Consider the following 24,248-nt stretch of genomic DNA (forward strand, 5'->3'; position numbering starts at 1 on the left):
GGGGAGGGGCGGCGGGCGCCAAAGGAGAGGTCAAGGAGGCCAAAGGCCAAAGGCCAAAAGCGAAAAAGCCTACAGCACCCGGTATTCCCAGGCGGTCTCCCATCCAAGTACTAACCAGGCCCGACCCTGCTTAGCTTCCGAGATCAGACGAGATCGGGCGCGTTCAGGGTGGTATGGCCGTAGACGCGGGCGGCTGGCGCTGGGCGCCTCAAGAGCCTGCTCCACGCGTCCCCAGCCCAGCGGGTGCGGCGCTTCACCCGTGCACGCGCCTGCCTGCCTGCCTGCCTGCCGCCGCCCTCCGCCGCGGGCCCCGGGCGGGTGGCGGAGGCCGCGCAAGAGGACCCTGGCAAGGCGCTGAGGCGCAAGCCCCGGCGTTCTCCGATCCCGGGACTCTTGCAGGCCGCTCCCGGCTTGGCCCCACGCCCGCCTCCGCTTCCATCCGGCACCGCACCGGACCGCACGTCACCGCACCAGGTCGGGCTACTCACTGGCAAGAGGGTGGAAGCGAGCGTGGGGCATCCGGCCGGCCGTGCCTCCCGGGGCCCGCCCCGCCGGGGTGTCGGCGCCTCCTCCCCAGCCCCAGGGCGAGCGCAGCCAGCCACCCGGCCTTCTCCTCCCGTCTGCCCCACCTGGTGCATACCCACCCCGGAGGCGCCAGCGCCCCCAGTGAACATCAACAGCCCGAGCCCGCTGCCCTAGCGGGGCCTCGCGAAATGCCAGGGACCCTGCCTGGGGATGAGGGCTCGAGGGAGGGGAGAGGTCCAGGACCCAGGGAGCCCAGGCGTGTGGCGGAGTGGGAGTCTGGGGTCTCGCGGCCCCGCCCGCCCGCTCCTGGTTCTCGCATCCACCCACCCAGCCCCCACCCTCCAGTCCCCGGGCGCCAGCCTCCGGTCCCGCCCTCACCGCACACCCCCCCACCCCTCCGTGCGGGTGCGGGTGCCGGTGTGGGTGGTGTCTCAGGAAAGGTGCAAAGCTGGGACGTGGCTTCCAGCCGGTGCAGTGGGATCTGGCCGGGTGCGGGGAGCGGGGAGCGGGGAGCGTGCCCCTCGTGAAGTGCCGGGTGGGGGGGGAGGGGGGGGGTTGTGTGCGGGCTTGGGGTGCGTGGCGGGGCGGGGCGGGGCGGGGCCGGGCCAGGCCAGGCCAGGCTGCTTTGCTGGCCCGGGAGGGGCAGAGGGATCCGTGGCTGGGATGTGTTTGGCCCCAGCAGCCGCGCTCCCTGGGGAGAGAGGGACCCAGGGAGGGAGGGGGGGAGGGGCGGCGGGCGCCAAAGGAGAGGTCAAGGAGGCCAAAGGCCAAAGGCCAAAAGCGAAAAAGCCTACAGCACCCGGTATTCCCAGGCGGTCTCCCATCCAAGTACTAACCAGGCCCGACCCTGCTTAGCTTCCGAGATCAGACGAGATCGGGCGCGTTCAGGGTGGTATGGCCGTAGACGCGGGCGGCTGGCGCTGGGCGCCTCAAGAGCCTGCTCCACGCGTCCCCAGCCCAGCGGGTGCGGCGCTTCACCCGTGCACGCGCCTGCCTGCCTGCCTGCCTGCCTGCCGCCGCCCTCCGCCGCGGGCCCCGGGCGGGTGGCGGAGGCCGCGCAAGAGGACCCTGGCAAGGCGCTGAGGCGCAAGCCCCGGCGTTCTCCGATCCCGGGACTCTTGCAGGCCGCTCCCGGCTTGGCCCCACGCCCGCCTCCGCTTCCATCCGGCACCGCACCGGACCGCACGTCACCGCACCAGGTCGGGCTACTCACTGGCAAGAGGGTGGAAGCGAGCGTGGGGCATCCGGCCGGCCGTGCCTTCCGGGGCCCGCCCCGCCGGGGTGTCGGCGCCTCCTCCCCAGCCCCAGGGCGAGCGCAGCCAGCCACCCGGCCTTCTCCTCCCGTCTGCCCCACCTGGTGCATACCCACCCCGGAGGCGCCAGCGCCCCCAGTGAACATCAACAGCCCGAGCCCGCTGCCCTAGCGGGGCCTCGCGAAATGCCAGGGACCCTGCCTGGGGATGAGGGCTCGAGGGAGGGGAGAGGTCCAGGACCCAGGGAGCCCAGGCGTGTGGCGGAGTGGGAGTCTGGGGTCTCGCGGCCCCGCCCGCCCGCTCCTGGTTCTCGCATCCACCCACCCAGCCCCCACCCTCCAGTCCCCGGGCGCCAGCCTCCGGTCCCGCCCTCACCGCACACCCCCCCACCCCTCCGTGCGGGTGCGGGTGCCGGTGTGGGTGGTGTCTCAGGAAAGGTGCAAAGCTGGGACGTGGCTTCCAGCCGGTGCAGTGGGATCTGGCCGGGTGCGGGGAGCGGGGAGCGGGGAGCGTGCCCCTCGTGAAGTGCCGGGTGGGGGGGGAGGGGGGGGGTTGTGTGCGGGCTTGGGGTGCGTGGCGGGGCGGGGCGGGGCGGGGCCGGGCCAGGCCAGGCCAGGCTGCTTTGCTGGCCCGGGAGGGGCAGAGGGATCCGTGGCTGGGATGTGTTTGGCCCCAGCAGCCGCGCTCCCTGGGGAGAGAGGGACCCAGGGAGGGAGGGGGGGAGGGGCGGCGGGCGCCAAAGGAGAGGTCAAGGAGGCCAAAGGCCAAAGGCCAAAAGCGAAAAAGCCTACAGCACCCGGTATTCCCAGGCGGTCTCCCATCCAAGTACTAACCAGGCCCGACCCTGCTTAGCTTCCGAGATCAGACGAGATCGGGCGCGTTCAGGGTGGTATGGCCGTAGACGCGGGCGGCTGGCGCTGGGCGCCTCAAGAGCCTGCTCCACGCGTCCCCAGCCCAGCGGGTGCGGCGCTTCACCCGTGCACGCGCCTGCCTGCCTGCCTGCCTGCCGCCGCCCTCCGCCGCGGGCCCCGGGCGGGTGGCGGAGGCCGCGCAAGAGGACCCTGGCAAGGCGCTGAGGCGCAAGCCCCGGCGTTCTCCGATCCCGGGACTCTTGCAGGCCGCTCCCGGCTTGGCCCCACGCCCGCCTCCGCTTCCATCCGGCACCGCACCGGACCGCACGTCACCGCACCAGGTCGGGCTACTCACTGGCAAGAGGGTGGAAGCGAGCGTGGGGCATCCGGCCGGCCGTGCCTCCCGGGGCCCGCCCCGCCGGGGTGTCGGCGCCTCCTCCCCAGCCCCAGGGCGAGCGCAGCCAGCCACCCGGCCTTCTCCTCCCGTCTGCCCCACCTGGTGCATACCCACCCCGGAGGCGCCAGCGCCCCCAGTGAACATCAACAGCCCGAGCCCGCTGCCCTAGCGGGGCCTCGCGAAATGCCAGGGACCCTGCCTGGGGATGAGGGCTCGAGGGAGGGGAGAGGTCCAGGACCCAGGGAGCCCAGGCGTGTGGCGGAGTGGGAGTCTGGGGTCTCGCGGCCCCGCCCGCCCGCTCCTGGTTCTCGCATCCACCCACCCAGCCCCCACCCTCCAGTCCCCGGGCGCCAGCCTCCGGTCCCGCCCTCACCGCACACCCCCCCACCCCTCCGTGCGGGTGCGGGTGCCGGTGTGGGTGGTGTCTCAGGAAAGGTGCAAAGCTGGGACGTGGCTTCCAGCCGGTGCAGTGGGATCTGGCCGGGTGCGGGGAGCGGGGAGCGGGGAGCGTGCCCCTCGTGAAGTGCCGGGTGGGGGGGGAGGGGGGGGGTTGTGTGCGGGCTTGGGGTGCGTGGCGGGGCGGGGCGGGGCGGGGCCGGGCCAGGCCAGGCCAGGCTGCTTTGCTGGCCCGGGAGGGGCAGAGGGATCCGTGGCTGGGATGTGTTTGGCCCCAGCAGCCGCGCTCCCTGGGGAGAGAGGGACCCAGGGAGGGAGGGGGGGAGGGGCGGCGGGCGCCAAAGGAGAGGTCAAGGAGGCCAAAGGCCAAAGGCCAAAAGCGAAAAAGCCTACAGCACCCGGTATTCCCAGGCGGTCTCCCATCCAAGTACTAACCAGGCCCGACCCTGCTTAGCTTCCGAGATCAGACGAGATCGGGCGCGTTCAGGGTGGTATGGCCGTAGACGCGGGCGGCTGGCGCTGGGCGCCTCAAGAGCCTGCTCCACGCGTCCCCAGCCCAGCGGGTGCGGCGCTTCACCCGTGCACGCGCCTGCCTGCCTGCCTGCCTGCCTGCCGCCGCCCTCCGCCGCGGGCCCCGGGCGGGTGGCGGAGGCCGCGCAAGAGGACCCTGGCAAGGCGCTGAGGCGCAAGCCCCGGCGTTCTCCGATCCCGGGACTCTTGCAGGCCGCTCCCGGCTTGGCCCCACGCCCGCCTCCGCTTCCATCCGGCACCGCACCGGACCGCACGTCACCGCACCAGGTCGGGCTACTCACTGGCAAGAGGGTGGAAGCGAGCGTGGGGCATCCGGCCGGCCGTGCCTTCCGGGGCCCGCCCCGCCGGGGTGTCGGCGCCTCCTCCCCAGCCCCAGGGCGAGCGCAGCCAGCCACCCGGCCTTCTCCTCCCGTCTGCCCCACCTGGTGCATACCCACCCCGGAGGCGCCAGCGCCCCCAGTGAACATCAACAGCCCGAGCCCGCTGCCCTAGCGGGGCCTCGCGAAATGCCAGGGACCCTGCCTGGGGATGAGGGCTCGAGGGAGGGGAGAGGTCCAGGACCCAGGGAGCCCAGGCGTGTGGCGGAGTGGGAGTCTGGGGTCTCGCGGCCCCGCCCGCCCGCTCCTGGTTCTCGCATCCACCCACCCAGCCCCCACCCTCCAGTCCCCGGGCGCCAGCCTCCGGTCCCGCCCTCACCGCACACCCCCCCACCCCTCCGTGCGGGTGCGGGTGCCGGTGTGGGTGGTGTCTCAGGAAAGGTGCAAAGCTGGGACGTGGCTTCCAGCCGGTGCAGTGGGATCTGGCCGGGTGCGGGGAGCGGGGAGCGGGGAGCGTGCCCCTCGTGAAGTGCCGGGTGGGGGGGGAGGGGGGGGTTGTGTGCGGGCTTGGGGTGCGTGGCGGGGCGGGGCGGGGCGGGGCCGGGCCAGGCCAGGCCAGGCTGCTTTGCTGGCCCGGGAGGGGCAGAGGGATCCGTGGCTGGGATGTGTTTGGCCCCAGCAGCCGCGCTCCCTGGGGAGAGAGGGACCCAGGGAGGGAGGGGGGGAGGGGCGGCGGGCGCCAAAGGAGAGGTCAAGGAGGCCAAAGGCCAAAGGCCAAAAGCGAAAAAGCCTACAGCACCCGGTATTCCCAGGCGGTCTCCCATCCAAGTACTAACCAGGCCCGACCCTGCTTAGCTTCCGAGATCAGACGAGATCGGGCGCGTTCAGGGTGGTATGGCCGTAGACGCGGGCGGCTGGCGCTGGGCGCCTCAAGAGCCTGCTCCACGCGTCCCCAGCCCAGCGGGTGCGGCGCTTCACCCGTGCACGCGCCTGCCTGCCTGCCTGCCTGCCTGCCGCCGCCCTCCGCCGCGGGCCCCGGGCGGGTGGCGGAGGCCGCGCAAGAGGACCCTGGCAAGGCGCTGAGGCGCAAGCCCCGGCGTTCTCCGATCCCGGGACTCTTGCAGGCCGCTCCCGGCTTGGCCCCACGCCCGCCTCCGCTTCCATCCGGCACCGCACCGGACCGCACGTCACCGCACCAGGTCGGGCTACTCACTGGCAAGAGGGTGGAAGCGAGCGTGGGGCATCCGGCCGGCCGTGCCTTCCGGGGCCCGCCCCGCCGGGGTGTCGGCGCCTCCTCCCCAGCCCCAGGGCGAGCGCAGCCAGCCACCCGGCCTTCTCCTCCCGTCTGCCCCACCTGGTGCATACCCACCCCGGAGGCGCCAGCGCCCCCAGTGAACATCAACAGCCCGAGCCCGCTGCCCTAGCGGGGCCTCGCGAAATGCCAGGGACCCTGCCTGGGGATGAGGGCTCGAGGGAGGGGAGAGGTCCAGGACCCAGGGAGCCCAGGCGTGTGGCGGAGTGGGAGTCTGGGGTCTCGCGGCCCCGCCCGCCCGCTCCTGGTTCTCGCATCCACCCACCCAGCCCCCACCCTCCAGTCCCCGGGCGCCAGCCTCCGGTCCCGCCCTCACCGCACACCCCCCCACCCCTCCGTGCGGGTGCGGGTGCCGGTGTGGGTGGTGTCTCAGGAAAGGTGCAAAGCTGGGACGTGGCTTCCAGCCGGTGCAGTGGGATCTGGCCGGGTGCGGGGAGCGGGGAGCGGGGAGCGTGCCCCTCGTGAAGTGCCGGGTGGGGGGGGAGGGGGGGGGTTGTGTGCGGGCTTGGGGTGCGTGGCGGGGCGGGGCGGGGCGGGGCCGGGCCAGGCCAGGCCAGGCTGCTTTGCTGGCCCGGGAGGGGCAGAGGGATCCGTGGCTGGGATGTGTTTGGCCCCAGCAGCCGCGCTCCCTGGGGAGAGAGGGACCCAGGGAGGGAGGGGGGGAGGGGCGGCGGGCGCCAAAGGAGAGGTCAAGGAGGCCAAAGGCCAAAGGCCAAAAGCGAAAAAGCCTACAGCACCCGGTATTCCCAGGCGGTCTCCCATCCAAGTACTAACCAGGCCCGACCCTGCTTAGCTTCCGAGATCAGACGAGATCGGGCGCGTTCAGGGTGGTATGGCCGTAGACGCGGGCGGCTGGCGCTGGGCGCCTCAAGAGCCTGCTCCACGCGTCCCCAGCCCAGCGGGTGCGGCGCTTCACCCGTGCACGCGCCTGCCTGCCTGCCTGCCTGCCTGCCGCCGCCCTCCGCCGCGGGCCCCGGGCGGGTGGCGGAGGCCGCGCAAGAGGACCCTGGCAAGGCGCTGAGGCGCAAGCCCCGGCGTTCTCCGATCCCGGGACTCTTGCAGGCCGCTCCCGGCTTGGCCCCACGCCCGCCTCCGCTTCCATCCGGCACCGCACCGGACCGCACGTCACCGCACCAGGTCGGGCTACTCACTGGCAAGAGGGTGGAAGCGAGCGTGGGGCATCCGGCCGGCCGTGCCTTCCGGGGCCCGCCCCGCCGGGGTGTCGGCGCCTCCTCCCCAGCCCCAGGGCGAGCGCAGCCAGCCACCCGGCCTTCTCCTCCCGTCTGCCCCACCTGGTGCATACCCACCCCGGAGGCGCCAGCGCCCCCAGTGAACATCAACAGCCCGAGCCCGCTGCCCTAGCGGGGCCTCGCGAAATGCCAGGGACCCTGCCTGGGGATGAGGGCTCGAGGGAGGGGAGAGGTCCAGGACCCAGGGAGCCCAGGCGTGTGGCGGAGTGGGAGTCTGGGGTCTCGCGGCCCCGCCCGCCCGCTCCTGGTTCTCGCATCCACCCACCCAGCCCCCACCCTCCAGTCCCCGGGCGCCAGCCTCCGGTCCCGCCCTCACCGCACACCCCCCCACCCCTCCGTGCGGGTGCGGGTGCCGGTGTGGGTGGTGTCTCAGGAAAGGTGCAAAGCTGGGACGTGGCTTCCAGCCGGTGCAGTGGGATCTGGCCGGGTGCGGGGAGCGGGGAGCGGGGAGCGTGCCCCTCGTGAAGTGCCGGGTGGGGGGGGAGGGGGGGGGTTGTGTGCGGGCTTGGGGTGCGTGGCGGGGCGGGGCGGGGCGGGGCCGGGCCAGGCCAGGCCAGGCTGCTTTGCTGGCCCGGGAGGGGCAGAGGGATCCGTGGCTGGGATGTGTTTGGCCCCAGCAGCCGCGCTCCCTGGGGAGAGAGGGACCCAGGGAGGGAGGGGGGGAGGGGCGGCGGGCGCCAAAGGAGAGGTCAAGGAGGCCAAAGGCCAAAGGCCAAAAGCGAAAAAGCCTACAGCACCCGGTATTCCCAGGCGGTCTCCCATCCAAGTACTAACCAGGCCCGACCCTGCTTAGCTTCCGAGATCAGACGAGATCGGGCGCGTTCAGGGTGGTATGGCCGTAGACGCGGGCGGCTGGCGCTGGGCGCCTCAAGAGCCTGCTCCACGCGTCCCCAGCCCAGCGGGTGCGGCGCTTCACCCGTGCACGCGCCTGCCTGCCTGCCTGCCTGCCTGCCGCCGCCCTCCGCCGCGGGCCCCGGGCGGGTGGCGGAGGCCGCGCAAGAGGACCCTGGCAAGGCGCTGAGGCGCAAGCCCCGGCGTTCTCCGATCCCGGGACTCTTGCAGGCCGCTCCCGGCTTGGCCCCACGCCCGCCTCCGCTTCCATCCGGCACCGCACCGGACCGCACGTCACCGCACCAGGTCGGGCTACTCACTGGCAAGAGGGTGGAAGCGAGCGTGGGGCATCCGGCCGGCCGTGCCTTCCGGGGCCCGCCCCGCCGGGGTGTCGGCGCCTCCTCCCCAGCCCCAGGGCGAGCGCAGCCAGCCACCCGGCCTTCTCCTCCCGTCTGCCCCACCTGGTGCATACCCACCCCGGAGGCGCCAGCGCCCCCAGTGAACATCAACAGCCCGAGCCCGCTGCCCTAGCGGGGCCTCGCGAAATGCCAGGGACCCTGCCTGGGGATGAGGGCTCGAGGGAGGGGAGAGGTCCAGGACCCAGGGAGCCCAGGCGTGTGGCGGAGTGGGAGTCTGGGGTCTCGCGGCCCCGCCCGCCCGCTCCTGGTTCTCGCATCCACCCACCCAGCCCCCACCCTCCAGTCCCCGGGCGCCAGCCTCCGGTCCCGCCCTCACCGCACACCCCCCCACCCCTCCGTGCGGGTGCGGGTGCCGGTGTGGGTGGTGTCTCAGGAAAGGTGCAAAGCTGGGACGTGGCTTCCAGCCGGTGCAGTGGGATCTGGCCGGGTGCGGGGAGCGGGGAGCGGGGAGCGTGCCCCTCGTGAAGTGCCGGGTGGGGGGGGAGGGGGGGGGTTGTGTGCGGGCTTGGGGTGCGTGGCGGGGCGGGGCGGGGCGGGGCCGGGCCAGGCCAGGCCAGGCTGCTTTGCTGGCCCGGGAGGGGCAGAGGGATCCGTGGCTGGGATGTGTTTGGCCCCAGCAGCCGCGCTCCCTGGGGAGAGAGGGACCCAGGGAGGGAGGGGGGGAGGGGCGGCGGGCGCCAAAGGAGAGGTCAAGGAGGCCAAAGGCCAAAGGCCAAAAGCGAAAAAGCCTACAGCACCCGGTATTCCCAGGCGGTCTCCCATCCAAGTACTAACCAGGCCCGACCCTGCTTAGCTTCCGAGATCAGACGAGATCGGGCGCGTTCAGGGTGGTATGGCCGTAGACGCGGGCGGCTGGCGCTGGGCGCCTCAAGAGCCTGCTCCACGCGTCCCCAGCCCAGCGGGTGCGGCGCTTCACCCGTGCACGCGCCTGCCTGCCTGCCTGCCTGCCTGCCGCCGCCCTCCGCCGCGGGCCCCGGGCGGGTGGCGGAGGCCGCGCAAGAGGACCCTGGCAAGGCGCTGAGGCGCAAGCCCCGGCGTTCTCCGATCCCGGGACTCTTGCAGGCCGCTCCCGGCTTGGCCCCACGCCCGCCTCCGCTTCCATCCGGCACCGCACCGGACCGCACGTCACCGCACCAGGTCGGGCTACTCACTGGCAAGAGGGTGGAAGCGAGCGTGGGGCATCCGGCCGGCCGTGCCTTCCGTGGCCCGCCCCGCCGGGGTGTCGGCGCCTCCTCCCCAGCCCCAGGGCGAGCGCAGCCAGCCACCCGGCCTTCTCCTCCCGTCTGCCCCACCTGGTGCATACCCACCCCGGAGGCGCCAGCGCCCCCAGTGAACATCAACAGCCCGAGCCCGCTGCCCTAGCGGGGCCTCGCGAAATGCCAGGGACCCTGCCTGGGGATGAGGGCTCGAGGGAGGGGAGAGGTCCAGGACCCAGGGAGCCCAGGCGTGTGGCGGAGTGGGAGTCTGGGGTCTCGCGGCCCCGCCCGCCCGCTCCTGGTTCTCGCATCCACCCACCCAGCCCCCACCCTCCAGTCCCCGGGCGCCAGCCTCCGGTCCCGCCCTCACCGCACACCCCCCCCACCCCTCCGTGCGGGTGCGGGTGCCGGTGTGGGTGGTGTCTCAGGAAAGGTGCAAAGCTGGGACGTGGCTTCCAGCCGGTGCAGTGGGATCTGGCCGGGTGCGGGGAGCGGGGAGCGGGGAGCGTGCCCCTCGTGAAGTGCCGGGTGGGGGGGGAGGGGGGGGGTTGTGTGCGGGCTTGGGGTGCGTGGCGGGGCGGGGCGGGGCGGGGCCGGGCCAGGCCAGGCCAGGCTGCTTTGCTGGCCCGGGAGGGGCAGAGGGATCCGTGGCTGGGATGTGTTTGGCCCCAGCAGCCGCGCTCCCTGGGGAGAGAGGGACCCAGGGAGGGAGGGGGGAGGGGCGGCGGGCGCCAAAGGAGAGGTCAAGGAGGCCAAAGGCCAAAGGCCAAAAGCGAAAAAGCCTACAGCACCCGGTATTCCCAGGCGGTCTCCCATCCAAGTACTAACCAGGCCCGACCCTGCTTAGCTTCCGAGATCAGACGAGATCGGGCGCGTTCAGGGTGGTATGGCCGTAGACGCGGGCGGCTGGCGCTGGGCGCCTCAAGAGCCTGCTCCACGCGTCCCCAGCCCAGCGGGTGCGGCGCTTCACCCGTGCACGCGCCTGCCTGCCTGCCTGCCTGCCTGCCGCCGCCCTCCGCCGCGGGCCCCGGGCGGGTGGCGGAGGCCGCGCAAGAGGACCCTGGCAAGGCGCTGAGGCGCAAGCCCCGGCGTTCTCCGATCCCGGGACTCTTGCAGGCCGCTCCCGGCTTGGCCCCACGCCCGCCTCCGCTTCCATCCGGCACCGCACCGGACCGCACGTCACCGCACCAGGTCGGGCTACTCACTGGCAAGAGGGTGGAAGCGAGCGTGGGGCATCCGGCCGGCCGTGCCTTCCGGGGCCCGCCCCGCCGGGGTGTCGGCGCCTCCTCCCCAGCCCCAGGGCGAGCGCAGCCAGCCACCCGGCCTTCTCCTCCCGTCTGCCCCACCTGGTGCATACCCACCCCGGAGGCGCCAGCGCCCCCAGTGAACATCAACAGCCCGAGCCCGCTGCCCTAGCGGGGCCTCGCGAAATGCCAGGGACCCTGCCTGGGGATGAGGGCTCGAGGGAGGGGAGAGGTCCAGGACCCAGGGAGCCCAGGCGTGTGGCGGAGTGGGAGTCTGGGGTCTCGCGGCCCCGCCCGCCCGCTCCTGGTTCTCGCATCCACCCACCCAGCCCCCACCCTCCAGTCCCCGGGCGCCAGCCTCCGGTCCCGCCCTCACCGCACACCCCCCCACCCCTCCGTGCGGGTGCGGGTGCCGGTGTGGGTGGTGTCTCAGGAAAGGTGCAAAGCTGGGACGTGGCTTCCAGCCGGTGCAGTGGGATCTGGCCGGGTGCGGGGAGCGGGGAGCGGGGAGCGTGCCCCTCGTGAAGTGCCGGGTGGGGGGGGAGGGGGGGGGTTGTGTGCGGGCTTGGGGTGCGTGGCGGGGCGGGGCGGGGCGGGGCCGGGCCAGGCCAGGCCAGGCTGCTTTGCTGGCCCGGGAGGGGCAGAGGGATCCGTGGCTGGGATGTGTTTGGCCCCAGCAGCCGCGCTCCCTGGGGAGAGAGGGACCCAGGGAGGGAGGGGGGGAGGGGCGGCGGGCGCCAAAGGAGAGGTCAAGGAGGCCAAAGGCCAAAGGCCAAAAGCGAAAAAGCCTACAGCACCCGGTATTCCCAGGCGGTCTCCCATCCAAGTACTAACCAGGCCCGACCCTGCTTAGCTTCCGAGATCAGACGAGATCGGGCGCGTTCAGGGTGGTATGGCCGTAGACGCGGGCGGCTGGCGCTGGGCGCCTCAAGAGCCTGCTCCACGCGTCCCCAGCCCAGCGGGTGCGGCGCTTCACCCGTGCACGCGCCTGCCTGCCTGCCTGCCTGCCTGCCGCCGCCCTCCGCCGCGGGCCCCGGGCGGGTGGCGGAGGCCGCGCAAGAGGACCCTGGCAAGGCGCTGAGGCGCAAGCCCCGGCGTTCTCCGATCCCGGGACTCTTGCAGGCCGCTCCCGGCTTGGCCCCACGCCCGCCTCCGCTTCCATCCGGCACCGCACCGGACCGCACGTCACCGCACCAGGTCGGGCTACTCACTGGCAAGAGGGTGGAAGCGAGCGTGGGGCATCCGGCCGGCCGTGCCTTCCGGGGCCCGCCCCGCCGGGGTGTCGGCGCCTCCTCCCCAGCCCCAGGGCGAGCGCAGCCAGCCACCCGGCCTTCTCCTCCCGTCTGCCCCACCTGGTGCATACCCACCCCGGAGGCGCCAGCGCCCCCAGTGAACATCAACAGCCCGAGCCCGCTGCCCTAGCGGGGCCTCGCGAAATGCCAGGGACCCTGCCTGGGGATGAGGGCTCGAGGGAGGGGAGAGGTCCAGGACCCAGGGAGCCCAGGCGTGTGGCGGAGTGGGAGTCTGGGGTCTCGCGGCCCCGCCCGCCCGCTCCTGGTTCTCGCATCCACCCACCCAGCCCCCACCCTCCAGTCCCCGGGCGCCAGCCTCCGGTCCCGCCCTCACCGCACACCCCCCCACCCCTCCGTGCGGGTGCGGGTGCCGGTGTGGGTGGTGTCTCAGGAAAGGTGCAAAGCTGGGACGTGGCTTCCAGCCGGTGCAGTGGGATCTGGCCGGGTGCGGGGAGCGGGGAGCGGGGAGCGTGCCCCTCGTGAAGTGCCGGGTGGGGGGGGAGGGGGGGGGTTGTGTGCGGGCTTGGGGTGCGTGGCGGGGCGGGGCGGGGCGGGGCCGGGCCAGGCCAGGCCAGGCTGCTTTGCTGGCCCGGGAGGGGCAGAGGGATCCGTGGCTGGGATGTGTTTGGCCCCAGCAGCCGCGCTCCCTGGGGAGAGAGGGACCCAGGGAGGGAGGGGGGGAGGGGCGGCGGGCGCCAAAGGAGAGGTCAAGGAGGCCAAAGGCCAAAGGCCAAAAGCGAAAAAGCCTACAGCACCCGGTATTCCCAGGCGGTCTCCCATCCAAGTACTAACCAGGCCCGACCCTGCTTAGCTTCCGAGATCAGACGAGATCGGGCGCGTTCAGGGTGGTATGGCCGTAGACGCGGGCGGCTGGCGCTGGGCGCCTCAAGAGCCTGCTCCACGCGTCCCCAGCCCAGCGGGTGCGGCGCTTCACCCGTGCACGCGCCTGCCTGCCTGCCTGCCTGCCTGCCGCCGCCCTCCGCCGCGGGCCCCGGGCGGGTGGCGGAGGCCGCGCAAGAGGACCCTGGCAAGGCGCTGAGGCGCAAGCCCCGGCGTTCTCCGATCCCGGGACTCTTGCAGGCCGCTCCCGGCTTGGCCCCACGCCCGCCTCCGCTTCCATCCGGCACCGCACCGGACCGCACGTCACCGCACCAGGTCGGGCTACTCACTGGCAAGAGGGTGGAAGCGAGCGTGGGGCATCCGGCCGGCCGTGCCTTCCGGGGCCCGCCCCGCCGGGGTGTCGGCGCCTCCTCCCCAGCCCCAGGGCGAGCGCAGCCAGCCACCCGGCCTTCTCCTCCCGTCTGCCCCACCTGGTGCATACCCACCCCGGAGGCGCCAGCGCCCCCAGTGAACATCAACAGCCCGAGCCCGCTGCCCTAGCGGGGCCTCGCGAAATGCCAGGGACCCTGCCTGGGGATGAGGGCTCGAGGGAGGGGAGAGGTCCAGGACCCAGGGAGCCCAGGCGTGTGGCGGAGTGGGAGTCTGGGGTCTCGCGGCCCCGCCCGCCCGCTCCTGGTTCTCGCATCCACCCACCCAGCCCCCACCCTCCAGTCCCCGGGCGCCAGCCTCCGGTCCCGCCCTCACCGCACACCCCCCCACCCCTCCGTGCGGGTGCGGGTGCCGGTGTGGGTGGTGTCTCAGGAAAGGTGCAAAGCTGGGACGTGGCTTCCAGCCGGTGCAGTGGGATCTGGCCGGGTGCGGGGAGCGGGGAGCGGGGAGCGTGCCCCTCGTGAAGTGCCGGGTGGGGGGGGAGGGGGGGGGTTGTGTGCGGGCTTGGGGTGCGTGGCGGGGCGGGGCGGGGCGGGGCCGGGCCAGGCCAGGCCAGGCTGCTTTGCTGGCCCGGGAGGGGCAGAGGGATCCGTGGCTGGGATGTGTTTGGCCCCAGCAGCCGCGCTCCCTGGGGAGAGAGGGACCCAGGGAGGGAGGGGGGGAGGGGCGGCGGGCGCCAAAGGAGAGGTCAAGGAGGCCAAAGGCCAAAGGCCAAAAGCGAAAAAGCCTACAGCACCCGGTATTCCCAGGCGGTCTCCCATCCAAGTACTAACCAGGCCCGACCCTGCTTAGCTTCCGAGATCAGACGAGATCGGGCGCGTTCAGGGTGGTATGGCCGTAGACGCGGGCGGCTGGCGCTGGGCGCCTCAAGAGCCTGCTCCACGCGTCCCCAGCCCAGCGGGTGCGGCGCTTCACCCGTGCACGCGCCTGCCTGCCTGCCTGCCTGCCTGCCTGCCGCCGCCCTCCGCCGCGGGCCCCGGGCGGGTGGCGGAGGCCGCGCAAGAGGACCCTGGCAAGGCGCTGAGGCGCAAGCCCCGGCGTTCTCCGATCCCGGGACTCTTGCAGGCCGCTCCCGGCTTGGCCCCACGCCCGCCTCCGCTTCCATCCGGCACCGCACCGGACCGCACGTCACCGCACCAGGTCGGGCTACTCACTGGCAAGAGGGTGGAAGCGAGCGTGGGGCATCCGGCCGGCCGTGCCTTCCGGGGCCCGCCCCGCCGGGGTGTCGGCGCCTCCTCCCCAGCCCCAGGGCGAGCGCAGCCAGCCACCCGGCCTTCTCCTCCCGTCTGCCCCACCTGGTGCATACCCACCCCGGAGGCGCCAGCGCCCCCAGTGAACATCAACAGCCCGAGCCCGCTGCCCTAGCGGGGCCTCGCGAAATGCCAGGGACCCTGCCTGGGGATGAGGGCTCGAGGGAGGGGAGAGGTCCAGGACCCAGGGAGCCCAGGCGTGTGGCGGAGTGGGAGTCTGGGGTCTCGCGGCCCCGCCCGCCCGCTCCTGGTTCTCGCATCCACCCACCCAGCCCCCACCCTCCAGTCCCCGGGCGCCAGCCTCCGGTCCCGCCCTCACCGCACACCCCCCCACCCCTCCGTGCGGGTGCGGGTGCCGGTGTGGGTGGTGTCTCAGGAAAGGTGCAAAGCTGGGACGTGGCTTCCAGCCGGTGCAGTGGGATCTGGCCGGGTGCGGGGAGCGGGGAGCGGGGAGCGTGCCCCTCGTGAAGTGCCGGGTGGGGGGGGAGGGGGGGGGTTGTGTGCGGGCTTGGGGTGCGTGGCGGGGCGGGGCGGGGCGGGGCCGGGCCAGGCCAGGCCAGGCTGCTTTGCTGGCCCGGGAGGGGCAGAGGGATCCGTGGCTGGGATGTGTTTGGCCCCAGCAGCCGCGCTCCCTGGGGAGAGAGGGACCCAGGGAGGGAGGGGGGAGGGGCGGCGGGCGCCAAAGGAGAGGTCAAGGAGGCCAAAGGCCAAAGGCCAAAAGCGAAAAAGCCTACAGCACCCGGTATTCCCAGGCGGTCTCCCATCCAAGTACTAACCAGGCCCGACCCTGCTTAGCTTCCGAGATCAGACGAGATCGGGCGCGTTCAGGGTGGTATGGCCGTAGACGCGGGCGGCTGGCGCTGGGCGCCTCAAGAGCCTGCTCCACGCGTCCCCAGCCCAGCGGGTGCGGCGCTTCACCCGTGCACGCGCCTGCCTGCCTGCCTGCCTGCCTGCCGCCGCCCTCCGCCGCGGGCCCCGGGCGGGTGGCGGAGGCCGCGCAAGAGGACCCTGGCAAGGCGCTGAGGCGCAAGCCCCGGCGTTCTCCGATCCCGGGACTCTTGCAGGCCGCTCCCGGCTTGGCCCCACGCCCGCCTCCGCTTCCATCCGGCACCGCACCGGACCGCACGTCACCGCACCAGGTCGGGCTACTCACTGGCAAGAGGGTGGAAGCGAGCGTGGGGCATCCGGCCGGCCGTGCCTTCCGGGGCCCGCCCCGCCGGGGTGTCGGCGCCTCCTCCCCAGCCCCAGGGCGAGCGCAGCCAGCCACCCGGCCTTCTCCTCCCGTCTGCCCCACCTGGTGCATACCCACCCCGGAGGCGCCAGCGCCCCCAGTGAACATCAACAGCCCGAGCCCGCTGCCCTAGCGGGGCCTCGCGAAATGCCAGGGACCCTGCCTGGGGATGAGGGCTCGAGGGAGGGGAGAGGTCCAGGACCCAGGGAGCCCAGGCGTGTGGCGGAGTGGGAGTCTGGGGTCTCGCGGCCCCGCCCGCCCGCTCCTGGTTCTCGCATCCACCCACCCAGCCCCCACCCTCCAGTCCCCGGGCGCCAGCCTCCGGTCCCGCCCTCACCGCACACCCCCCCACCCCTCCGTGCGGGTGCGGGTGCCGGTGTGGGTGGTGTCTCAGGAAAGGTGCAAAGCTGGGACGTGGCTTCCAGCCGGTGCAGTGGGATCTGGCCGGGTGCGGGGAGCGGGGAGCGTGCCCCTCGTGAAGTGCCGGGTGGGGGGGGAGGGGGGGGGTTGTGTGCGGGCTTGGGGTGCGTGGCGGGGCGGGGCGGGGCGGGGCCGGGCCAGGCCAGGCCAGGCTGCTTTGCTGGCCCGGGAGGGGCAGAGGGATCCGTGGCTGGGATGTGTTTGGCCCCAGCAGCCGCGCTCCCTGGGGAGAGAGGGACCCAGGGAGGGAGGGGGGAGGGGCGGCGGGCGCCAAAGGAGAGGTCAAGGAGGCCAAAGGCCAAAGGCCAAAAGCGAAAAAGCCTACAGCACCCGGTATTCCCAGGCGGTCTCCCATCCAAGTACTAACCAGGCCCGACCCTGCTTAGCTTCCGAGATCAGACGAGATCGGGCGCGTTCAGGGTGGTATGGCCGTAGACGCGGGCGGCTGGCGCTGGGCGCCTCAAGAGCCTGCTCCACGCGTCCCCAGCCCAGCGGGTGCGGCGCTTCACCCGTGCACGCACCTGCCTGCCTGCCTGCCTGCCTGCCGCCGCCCTCCGCCGCGGGCCCCGGGCGGGTGGCGGAGGCCGCGCAAGAGGACCCTGGCAAGGCGCTGAGGCGCAAGCCCCGGCGTTCTCCGATCCCGGGACTCTTGCAGGCCGCTCCCGGCTTGGCCCCACGCCCGCCTCCGCTTCCATCCGGCACCGCACCGGACCGCACGTCACCGCACCAGGTCGGGCTACTCACTGGCAAGAGGGTGGAAGCGAGCGTGGGGCATCCGGCCGGCCGTGCCTTCCGGGGCCCGCCCCGCCGGGGTGTCGGCGCCTCCTCCCCAGCCCCAGGGCGAGCGCAGCCAGCCACCCGGCCTTCTCCTCCCGTCTGCCCCACCTGGTGCATACCCACCCCGGAGGCGCCAGCGCCCCCAGTGAACATCAACAGCCCGAGCCCGCTGCCCTAGCGGGGCCTCGCGAAATGCCAGGGACCCTGCCTGGGGATGAGGGCTCGAGGGAGGGGAGAGGTCCAGGACCCAGGGAGCCCAGGCGTGTGGCGGAGTGGGAGTCTGGGGTCTCGCGGCCCCGCCCGCCCGCTCCTGGTTCTCGCATCCACCCACCCAGCCCCCACCCTCCAGTCCCCGGGCGCCAGCCTCCGGTCCCGCCCTCACCGCACACCCCCCCACCCCTCCGTGCGGGTGCGGGTGCCGGTGTGGGTGGTGTCTCAGGAAAGGTGCAAAGCTGGGACGTGGCTTCCAGCCGGTGCAGTGGGATCTGGCCGGGTGCGGGGAGCGGGGAGCGGGGAGCGTGCCCCTCGTGAAGTGCCGGGTGGGGGGGGAGGGGGGGGGTTGTGTGCGGGCTTGGGGTGCGTGGCGGGGCGGGGCGGGGCCGGGCCAGGCCAGGCCAGGCTGCTTTGCTGGCCCGGGAGGGGCAGAGGGATCCGTGGCTGGGATGTGTTTGGCCCCAGCAGCCGCGCTCCCTGGGGAGAGAGGGACCCAGGGAGGGAGGGGGGAGGGGCGGCGGGCGCCAAAGGAGAGGTCAAGGAGGCCAAAGGCCAAAGGCCAAAAGCGAAAAAGCCTACAGCACCCGGTATTCCCAGGCGGTCTCCCATCCAAGTACTAACCAGGCCCGACCCTGCTTAGCTTCCGAGATCAGACGAGATCGGGCGCGTTCAGGGTGGTATGGCCGTAGACGCGGGCGGCTGGCGCTGGGCGCCTCAAGAGCCTGCTCCACGCGTCCCCAGCCCAGCGGGTGCGGCGCTTCACCCGTGCACGCGCCTGCCTGCCTGCCTGCCTGCCTGCCGCCGCCCTCCGCCGCGGGCCCCGGGCGGGTGGCGGAGGCCGCGCAAGAGGACCCTGGCAAGGCGCTGAGGCGCAAGCCCCGGCGTTCTCCGATCCCGGGACTCTTGCAGGCCGCTCCCGGCTTGGCCCCACGCCCGCCTCCGCTTCCATCCGGCACCGCACCGGACCGCACGTCACCGCACCAGGTCGGGCTACTCACTGGCAAGAGGGTGGAAGCGAGCGTGGGGCATCCGGCCGGCCGTGCCTTCCGGGGCCCGCCCCGCCGGGGTGTCGGCGCCTCCTCCCCAGCCCCAGGGCGAGCGCAGCCAGCCACCCGGCCTTCTCCTCCCGTCTGCCCCACCTGGTGCATACCCACCCCGGAGGCGCCAGCGCCCCCAGTGAACATCAACAGCCCGAGCCCGCTGCCCTAGCGGGGCCTCGCGAAATGCCAGGGACCCTGCCTGGGGATGAGGGCTCGAGGGAGGGGAGAGGTCCAGGACCCAGGGAGCCCAGGCGTGTGGCGGAGTGGGAGTCTGGGGTCTCGCGGCCCCGCCCGCCCGCTCCTGGTTCTCGCATCCACCCACCCAGCCCCCACCCTCCAGTCCCCGGGCGCCAGCCTCCGGTCCCGCCCTCACCGCACACCCCCCCCACCCCTCCGTGCGGGTGCGGGTGCCGGTGTGGGTGGTGTCTCAGGAAAGGTGCAAAGCTGGGACGTGGCTTCCAGCCGGTGCAGTGGGATCTGGCCGGGTGCGGGGAGCGGGGAGCGTGCCCCTCGTGAAGTGCCGGGTGGGGGGGGAGGGGGGGGGTTGTGTGCGGGCTTGGGGTGCGTGGCGGGGCGGGGCGGGGCGGGGCCGGGCCAGGCCAGGCCAGGCTGCTTTGCTGGCCCGGGAGGGGCAGAGGGATCCGTGGCTGGGATGTGTTTGGCCCCAGCAGCCGCGCTCCCTGGGGAGAGAGGGACCCAGGGAGGGAGGGGGGAGGGGCGGCGGGCGCCAAAGGAGAGGTCAAGGAGGCCAAAGGCCAAAGGCCAAAAGCGAAAAAGCCTACAGCACCCGGTATTCCCAGGCGGTCTCCCATCCAAGTACTAACCAGGCCCGACCCTGCTTAGCTTCCGAGATCAGACGAGATCGGGCGCGTTCAGGGTGGTATGGCCGTAGACGCGGGCGGCTGGCGCTGGGCGCCTCAAGAGCCTGCTCCACGCGTCCCCAGCCCAGCGGGTGCGGCGCTTCACCCGTGCACGCGCCTGCCTGCCTGCCTGCCTGCCTGCCGCCGCCCTCCGCCGCGGGCCCCGGGCGGGTGGCGGAGGCCGCGCAAGAGGACCCTGGCAAGGCGCTGAGGCGCAAGCCCCGGCGTTCTCCGATCCCGGGACTCTTGCAGGCCGCTCCCGGCTTGGCCCCACGCCCGCCTCCGCTTCCATCCGGCACCGCACCGGACCGCACGTCACCGCACCAGGTCGGGCTACTCACTGGCAAGAGGGTGGAAGCGAGCGTGGGGCATCCGGCCGGCCGTGCCTTCCGGGGCCCGCCCCGCCGGGGTGTCGGCGCCTCCTCCCCAGCCCCAGGGCGAGCGCAGCCAGCCACCCGGCCTTCTCCTCCCGTCTGCCCCACCTGGTGCATACCCACCCCGGAGGCGCCAGCGCCCCCAGTGAACATCAACAGCCCGAGCCCGCTGCCCTAGCGGGGCCTCGCGAAATGCCAGGGACCCTGCCTGGGGATGAGGGCTCGAGGGAGGGGAGAGGTCCAGGACCCAGGGAGCCCAGGCGTGTGGCGGAGTGGGAGTCTGGGGTCTCGCGGCCCCGCCCGCCCGCTCCTGGTTCTCGCATCCACCCACCCAGCCCCCACCCTCCAGTCCCCGGGCGCCAGCCTCCGGTCCCGCCCTCACCGCACACCCCCCCACCCCTCCGTGCGGGTGCGGGTGCCGGTGTGGGTGGTGTCTCAGGAAAGGTGCAAAGCTGGGACGTGGCTTCCAGCCGGTGCAGTGGGATCTGGCCGGGTGCGGGGAGCGGGGAGCGGGGAGCGTGCCCCTCGTGAAGTGCCGGGTGGGGGGGGAGGGGGGGGGTTGTGTGCGGGCTTGGGGTGCGTGGCGGGGCGGGGCGGGGCCGGGCCAGGCCAGGCCAGGCTGCTTTGCTGGCCCGGGAGGGGCAGAGGGATCCGTGGCTGGGATGTGTTTGGCCCCAGCAGCCGCGCTCCCTGGGGAGAGAGGGACCCAGGGAGGGAGGGGGGAGGGGCGGCGGGCGCCAAAGGAGAGGTCAAGGAGGCCAAAGGCCAAAGGCCAAAAGCGAAAAAGCCTACAGCACCCGGTATTCCCAGGCGGTCTCCCATCCAAGTACTAACCAGGCCCGACCCTGCTTAGCTTCCGAGATCAGACGAGATCGGGCGCGTTCAGGGTGGTATGGCCGTAGACGCGGGCGGCTGGCGCTGGGCGCCTCAAGAGCCTGCTCCACGCGTCCCCAGCCCAGCGGGTGCGGCGCTTCACCCGTGCACGCGCCTGCCTGCCTGCCTGCCTGCCTGCCGCCGCCCTCCGCCGCGGGCCCCGGGCGGGTGGCGGAGGCCGCGCAAGAGGACCCTGGCAAGGCGCTGAGGCGCAAGCCCCGGCGTTCTCCGATCCCGGGACTCTTGCAGGCCGCTCCCGGCTTGGCCCCACGCCCGCCTCCGCTTCCATCCGGCACCGCACCGGACCGCACGTCACCGCACCAGGTCGGGCTACTCACTGGCAAGAGGGTGGAAGCGAGCGTGGGGCATCCGGCCGGCCGTGCCTTCCGGGGCCCGCCCCGCCGGGGTGTCGGCGCCTCCTCCCCAGCCCCAGGGCGAGCGCAGCCAGCCACCCGGCCTTCTCCTCCCGTCTGCCCCACCTGGTGCATACCCACCCCGGAGGCGCCAGCGCCCCCAGTGAACATCAACAGCCCGAGCCCGCTGCCCTAGCGGGGCCTCGCGAAATGCCAGGGACCCTGCCTGGGGATGAGGGCTCGAGGGAGGGGAGAGGTCCAGGACCCAGGGAGCCCAGGCGTGTGGCGGAGTGGGAGTCTGGGGTCTCGCGGCCCCGCCCGCCCGCTCCTGGTTCTCGCATCCACCCACCCAGCCCCCACCCTCCAGTCCCCGGGCGCCAGCCTCCGGTCCCGCCCTCACCGCACACCCCCCCACCCCTCCGTGCGGGTGCGGGTGCCGGTGTGGGTGGTGTCTCAGGAAAGGTGCAAAGCTGGGACGTGGCTTCCAGCCGGTGCAGTGGGATCTGGCCGGGTGCGGGGAGCGGGGAGCGGGGAGCGTGCCCCTCGTGAAGTGCCGGGTGGGGGGGGAGGGGGGGGGTTGTGTGCGGGCTTGGGGTGCGTGGCGGGGCGGGGCGGGGCCGGGCCAGGCCAGGCCAGGCTGCTTTGCTGGCCCGGGAGGGGCAGAGGGATCCGTGGCTGGGATGTGTTTGGCCCCAGCAGCCGCGCTCCCTGGGGAGAGAGGGACCCAGGGAGGGAGGGGGGAGGGGCGGCGGGCGCCAAAGGAGAGGTCAAGGAGGCCAAAGGCCAAAGGCCAAAAGCGAAAAAGCCTACAGCACCCGGTATTCCCAGGCGGTCTCCCATCCAAGTACTAACCAGGCCCGACCCTGCTTAGCTTCCGAGATCAGACGAGATCGGGCGCGTTCAGGGTGGTATGGCCGTAGACGCGGGCGGCTGGCGCTGGGCGCCTCAAGAGCCTGCTCCACGCGTCCCCAGCCCAGCGGGTGCGGCGCTTCACCCGTGCACGCGCCTGCCTGCCTGCCTGCCTGCCTGCCGCCGCCCTCCGCCGCGGGCCCCGGGCGGGTGGCGGAGGCCGCGCAAGAGGACCCTGGCAAGGCGCTGAGGCGCAAGCCCCGGCGTTCTCCGATCCCGGGACTCTTGCAGGCCGCTCCCGGCTTGGCCCCACGCCCGCCTCCGCTTCCATCCGGCACCGCACCGGACCGCACGTCACCGCACCAGGTCGGGCTACTCACTGGCAAGAGGGTGGAAGCGAGCGTGGGGCATCCGGCCGGCCGTGCCTTCCGGGGCCCGCCCCGCCGGGGTGTCGGCGCCTCCTCCCCAGCCCCAGGGCGAGCGCAGCCAGCCACCCGGCCTTCTCCTCCCGTCTGCCCCACCTGGTGCATACCCACCCCGGAGGCGCCAGCGCCCCCAGTGAACATCAACAGCCCGAGCCCGCTGCCCTAGCGGGGCCTCGCGAAATGCCAGGGACCCTGCCTGGGGATGAGGGCTCGAGGGAGGGGAGAGGTCCAGGACCCAGGGAGCCCAGGCGTGTGGCGGAGTGGGAGTCTGGGGTCTCGCGGCCCCGCCCGCCCGCTCCTGGTTCTCGCATCCACCCACCCAGCCCCCACCCTCCAGTCCCCGGGCGCCAGCCTCCGGTCCCGCCCTCACCGCACACCCCCCCACCCCTCCGTGCGGGTGCGGGTGCCGGTGTGGGTGGTGTCTCAGGAAAGGTGCAAAGCTGGGACGTGGCTTCCAGCCGGTGCAGTGGGATCTGGCCGGGTGCGGGGAGCGGGGAGCGGGGAGCGTGCCCCTCGTGAAGTGCCGGGTGGGGGGGGAGGGGGGGGGTTGTGTGCGGGCTTGGGGTGCGTGGCGGGGCGGGGCGGGGCCGGGCCAGGCCAGGCCAGGCTGCTTTGCTGGCCCGGGAGGGGCAGAGGGATCCGTGGCTGGGATGTGTTTGGCCCCAGCAGCCGCGCTCCCTGGGGAGAGAGGGACCCAGGGAGGGAGGGGGGAGGGGCGGCGGGCGCCAAAGGAGAGGTCAAGGAGGCCAAAGGCCAAAGGCCAAAAGCGAAAAAGCCTACAGCACCCGGTATTCCCAGGCGGTCTCCCATCCAAGTACTAACCAGGCCCGACCCTGCTTAGCTTCCGAGATCAGACGAGATCGGGCGCGTTCAGGGTGGTATGGCCGTAGACGCGGGCGGCTGGCGCTGGGCGCCTCAAGAGCCTGCTCCACGCGTCCCCAGCCCAGCGGGTGCGGCGCTTCACCCGTGCACGCGCCTGCCTGCCTGCCTGCCTGCCGCCGCCCTCCGCCGCGGGCCCCGGGCGGGTGGCGGAGGCCGCGCAAGAGGACCCTGGCAAGGCGCTGAGGCGCAAGCCCCGGCGTTCTCCGATCCCGGGACTCTTGCAGGCCGCTCCCGGCTTGGCCCCACGCCCGCCTCCGCTTCCATCCGGCACCGCACCGGACCGCACGTCACCGCACCAGGTCGGGCTACTCACTGGCAAGAGGGTGGAAGCGAGCGTGGGGCATCCGGCCGGCCGTGCCTTCCGGGGCCCGCCCCGCCGGGGTGTCGGCGCCTCCTCCCCAGCCCCAGGGCGAGCGCAGCCAGCCACCCGGCCTTCTCCTCCCGTCTGCCCCACCTGGTGCATACCCACCCCGGAGGCGCCAGCGCCCCCAGTGAACATCAACAGCCCGAGCCCGCTGCCCTAGCGGGGCCTCGCGAAATGCCAGGGACCCTGCCTGGGGATGAGGGCTCGAGGGAGGGGAGAGGTCCAGGACCCAGGGAGCCCAGGCGTGTGGCGGAGTGGGAGTCTGGGGTCTCGCGGCCCCGCCCGCCCGCTCCTGGTTCTCGCATCCACCCACCCAGCCCCCACCCTCCAGTCCCCGGGCGCCAGCCTCCGGTCCCGCCCTCACCGCACACCCCCCCACCCCTCCGTGCGGGTGCAGGTGCCGGTGTGGGTGGTGTCTCAGGAAAGGTGCAAAGCTGGGACGTGGCTTCCAGCCGGTGCAGTGGGATCTGGCCGGGTGCGGGGAGCGGGGAGCGTGCCCCTCGTGAAGTGCCGGGTGGGGGGGGAGGGGGGGGGTTGTGTGCGGGCTTGGGGTGCGTGGCGGGGCGGGGCGGGGCCGGGCCAGGCCAGGCCAGGCTGCTTTGCTGGCCCGGGAGGGGCAGAGGGATCCGTGGCTGGGATGTGTTTGGCCCCAGCAGCCGCGCTCCCTGGGGAGAGAGGGACCCAGGGAGGGAGGGGGGGAGGGGCGGCGGGCGCCAAAGGAGAGGTCAAGGAGGCCAAAGGCCAAAGGCCAAAAGCGAAAAAGCCTACAGCACCCGGTATTCCCAGGCGGTCTCCCATCCAAGTACTAACCAGGCCCGACCCTGCTTAGCTTCCGAGATCAGACGAGATCGGGCGCGTTCAGGGTGGTATGGCCGTAGACGCGGGCGGCTGGCGCTGGGCGCCTCAAGAGCCTGCTCCACGCGTCCCCAGCCCAGCGGGTGCGGCGCTTCACCCGTGCACGCGCCTGCCTGCCTGCCTGCCTGCCTGCCGCCGCCCTCCGCCGCGGGCCCCGGGCGGGTGGCGGAGGCCGCGCAAGAGGACCCTGGCAAGGCGCTGAGGCGCAAGCCCCGGCGTTCTCCGATCCCGGGACTCTTGCAGGCCGCTCCCGGCTTGGCCCCACGCCCGCCTCCGCTTCCATCCGGCACCGCACCGGACCGCACGTCACCGCACCAGGTCGGGCTACTCACTGGCAAGAGGGTGGAAGCGAGCGTGGGGCATCCGGCCGGCCGTGCCTTCCGGGGCCCGCCCCGCCGG

General features: G+C 73.6%; 20 non-coding genes across 20 annotated transcripts; all 20 read right to left on the reverse strand.

The window, feature by feature from the left end:
- Positions 1–66: 66 nt before the first annotated feature.
- LOC131493899 (5S ribosomal RNA) lies at positions 67–185 on the reverse strand. The gene has a single exon (XR_009252976.1). It is a non-coding gene; the product is annotated as a 5S ribosomal RNA (ribosomal RNA).
- Positions 186–1,312: 1,127 nt separating this feature from the next.
- On the reverse strand, positions 1,313–1,431 carry LOC131493902 (5S ribosomal RNA). The gene has a single exon (XR_009252978.1). It is a non-coding gene; the product is annotated as a 5S ribosomal RNA (ribosomal RNA).
- A 1,131-nt stretch (positions 1,432–2,562) lies between these two features.
- On the reverse strand, positions 2,563–2,681 carry LOC131493903 (5S ribosomal RNA). The gene has a single exon (XR_009252979.1). It is a non-coding gene; the product is annotated as a 5S ribosomal RNA (ribosomal RNA).
- Positions 2,682–3,808: 1,127 nt separating this feature from the next.
- On the reverse strand, positions 3,809–3,927 carry LOC131493904 (5S ribosomal RNA). The gene has a single exon (XR_009252980.1). It is a non-coding gene; the product is annotated as a 5S ribosomal RNA (ribosomal RNA).
- Positions 3,928–5,057: 1,130 nt separating this feature from the next.
- LOC131493905 (5S ribosomal RNA) lies at positions 5,058–5,176 on the reverse strand. Its single transcript, XR_009252981.1, has one exon. It is a non-coding gene; the product is annotated as a 5S ribosomal RNA (ribosomal RNA).
- Positions 5,177–6,307: 1,131 nt separating this feature from the next.
- Positions 6,308–6,426, reverse strand: LOC131493906 (5S ribosomal RNA). Its single transcript, XR_009252982.1, has one exon. It is a non-coding gene; the product is annotated as a 5S ribosomal RNA (ribosomal RNA).
- Positions 6,427–7,557: 1,131 nt separating this feature from the next.
- LOC131493907 (5S ribosomal RNA) lies at positions 7,558–7,676 on the reverse strand. Its single transcript, XR_009252983.1, has one exon. It is a non-coding gene; the product is annotated as a 5S ribosomal RNA (ribosomal RNA).
- Positions 7,677–8,807: 1,131 nt separating this feature from the next.
- LOC131493908 (5S ribosomal RNA) lies at positions 8,808–8,926 on the reverse strand. Its single transcript, XR_009252984.1, has one exon. It is a non-coding gene; the product is annotated as a 5S ribosomal RNA (ribosomal RNA).
- A 1,131-nt stretch (positions 8,927–10,057) lies between these two features.
- On the reverse strand, positions 10,058–10,176 carry LOC131493909 (5S ribosomal RNA). Its single transcript, XR_009252985.1, has one exon. It is a non-coding gene; the product is annotated as a 5S ribosomal RNA (ribosomal RNA).
- Positions 10,177–11,307: 1,131 nt separating this feature from the next.
- LOC131493910 (5S ribosomal RNA) lies at positions 11,308–11,426 on the reverse strand. Its single transcript, XR_009252986.1, has one exon. It is a non-coding gene; the product is annotated as a 5S ribosomal RNA (ribosomal RNA).
- A 1,131-nt stretch (positions 11,427–12,557) lies between these two features.
- Positions 12,558–12,676, reverse strand: LOC131493912 (5S ribosomal RNA). Its single transcript, XR_009252987.1, has one exon. It is a non-coding gene; the product is annotated as a 5S ribosomal RNA (ribosomal RNA).
- A 1,131-nt stretch (positions 12,677–13,807) lies between these two features.
- LOC131493914 (5S ribosomal RNA) lies at positions 13,808–13,926 on the reverse strand. The gene has a single exon (XR_009252989.1). It is a non-coding gene; the product is annotated as a 5S ribosomal RNA (ribosomal RNA).
- A 1,134-nt stretch (positions 13,927–15,060) lies between these two features.
- On the reverse strand, positions 15,061–15,179 carry LOC131493915 (5S ribosomal RNA). Its single transcript, XR_009252990.1, has one exon. It is a non-coding gene; the product is annotated as a 5S ribosomal RNA (ribosomal RNA).
- A 1,123-nt stretch (positions 15,180–16,302) lies between these two features.
- LOC131493916 (5S ribosomal RNA) lies at positions 16,303–16,421 on the reverse strand. Its single transcript, XR_009252991.1, has one exon. It is a non-coding gene; the product is annotated as a 5S ribosomal RNA (ribosomal RNA).
- Positions 16,422–17,546: 1,125 nt separating this feature from the next.
- On the reverse strand, positions 17,547–17,665 carry LOC131493917 (5S ribosomal RNA). Its single transcript, XR_009252992.1, has one exon. It is a non-coding gene; the product is annotated as a 5S ribosomal RNA (ribosomal RNA).
- Positions 17,666–18,789: 1,124 nt separating this feature from the next.
- LOC131493918 (5S ribosomal RNA) lies at positions 18,790–18,908 on the reverse strand. The gene has a single exon (XR_009252993.1). It is a non-coding gene; the product is annotated as a 5S ribosomal RNA (ribosomal RNA).
- Positions 18,909–20,033: 1,125 nt separating this feature from the next.
- LOC131493919 (5S ribosomal RNA) lies at positions 20,034–20,152 on the reverse strand. The gene has a single exon (XR_009252994.1). It is a non-coding gene; the product is annotated as a 5S ribosomal RNA (ribosomal RNA).
- Positions 20,153–21,277: 1,125 nt separating this feature from the next.
- Positions 21,278–21,396, reverse strand: LOC131493920 (5S ribosomal RNA). The gene has a single exon (XR_009252995.1). It is a non-coding gene; the product is annotated as a 5S ribosomal RNA (ribosomal RNA).
- Positions 21,397–22,521: 1,125 nt separating this feature from the next.
- On the reverse strand, positions 22,522–22,640 carry LOC131493921 (5S ribosomal RNA). Its single transcript, XR_009252996.1, has one exon. It is a non-coding gene; the product is annotated as a 5S ribosomal RNA (ribosomal RNA).
- Positions 22,641–23,755: 1,115 nt separating this feature from the next.
- Positions 23,756–23,874, reverse strand: LOC131493922 (5S ribosomal RNA). Its single transcript, XR_009252997.1, has one exon. It is a non-coding gene; the product is annotated as a 5S ribosomal RNA (ribosomal RNA).
- Between the last annotated feature and the right edge of the window lie 374 nt (positions 23,875–24,248).

The sequence above is a fragment of the Neofelis nebulosa genome, chromosome 13, assembly GCF_028018385.1.
Source record: "Neofelis nebulosa isolate mNeoNeb1 chromosome 13, mNeoNeb1.pri, whole genome shotgun sequence".
NCBI classification, from domain to species: domain Eukaryota; kingdom Metazoa; phylum Chordata; class Mammalia; order Carnivora; family Felidae; genus Neofelis; species Neofelis nebulosa.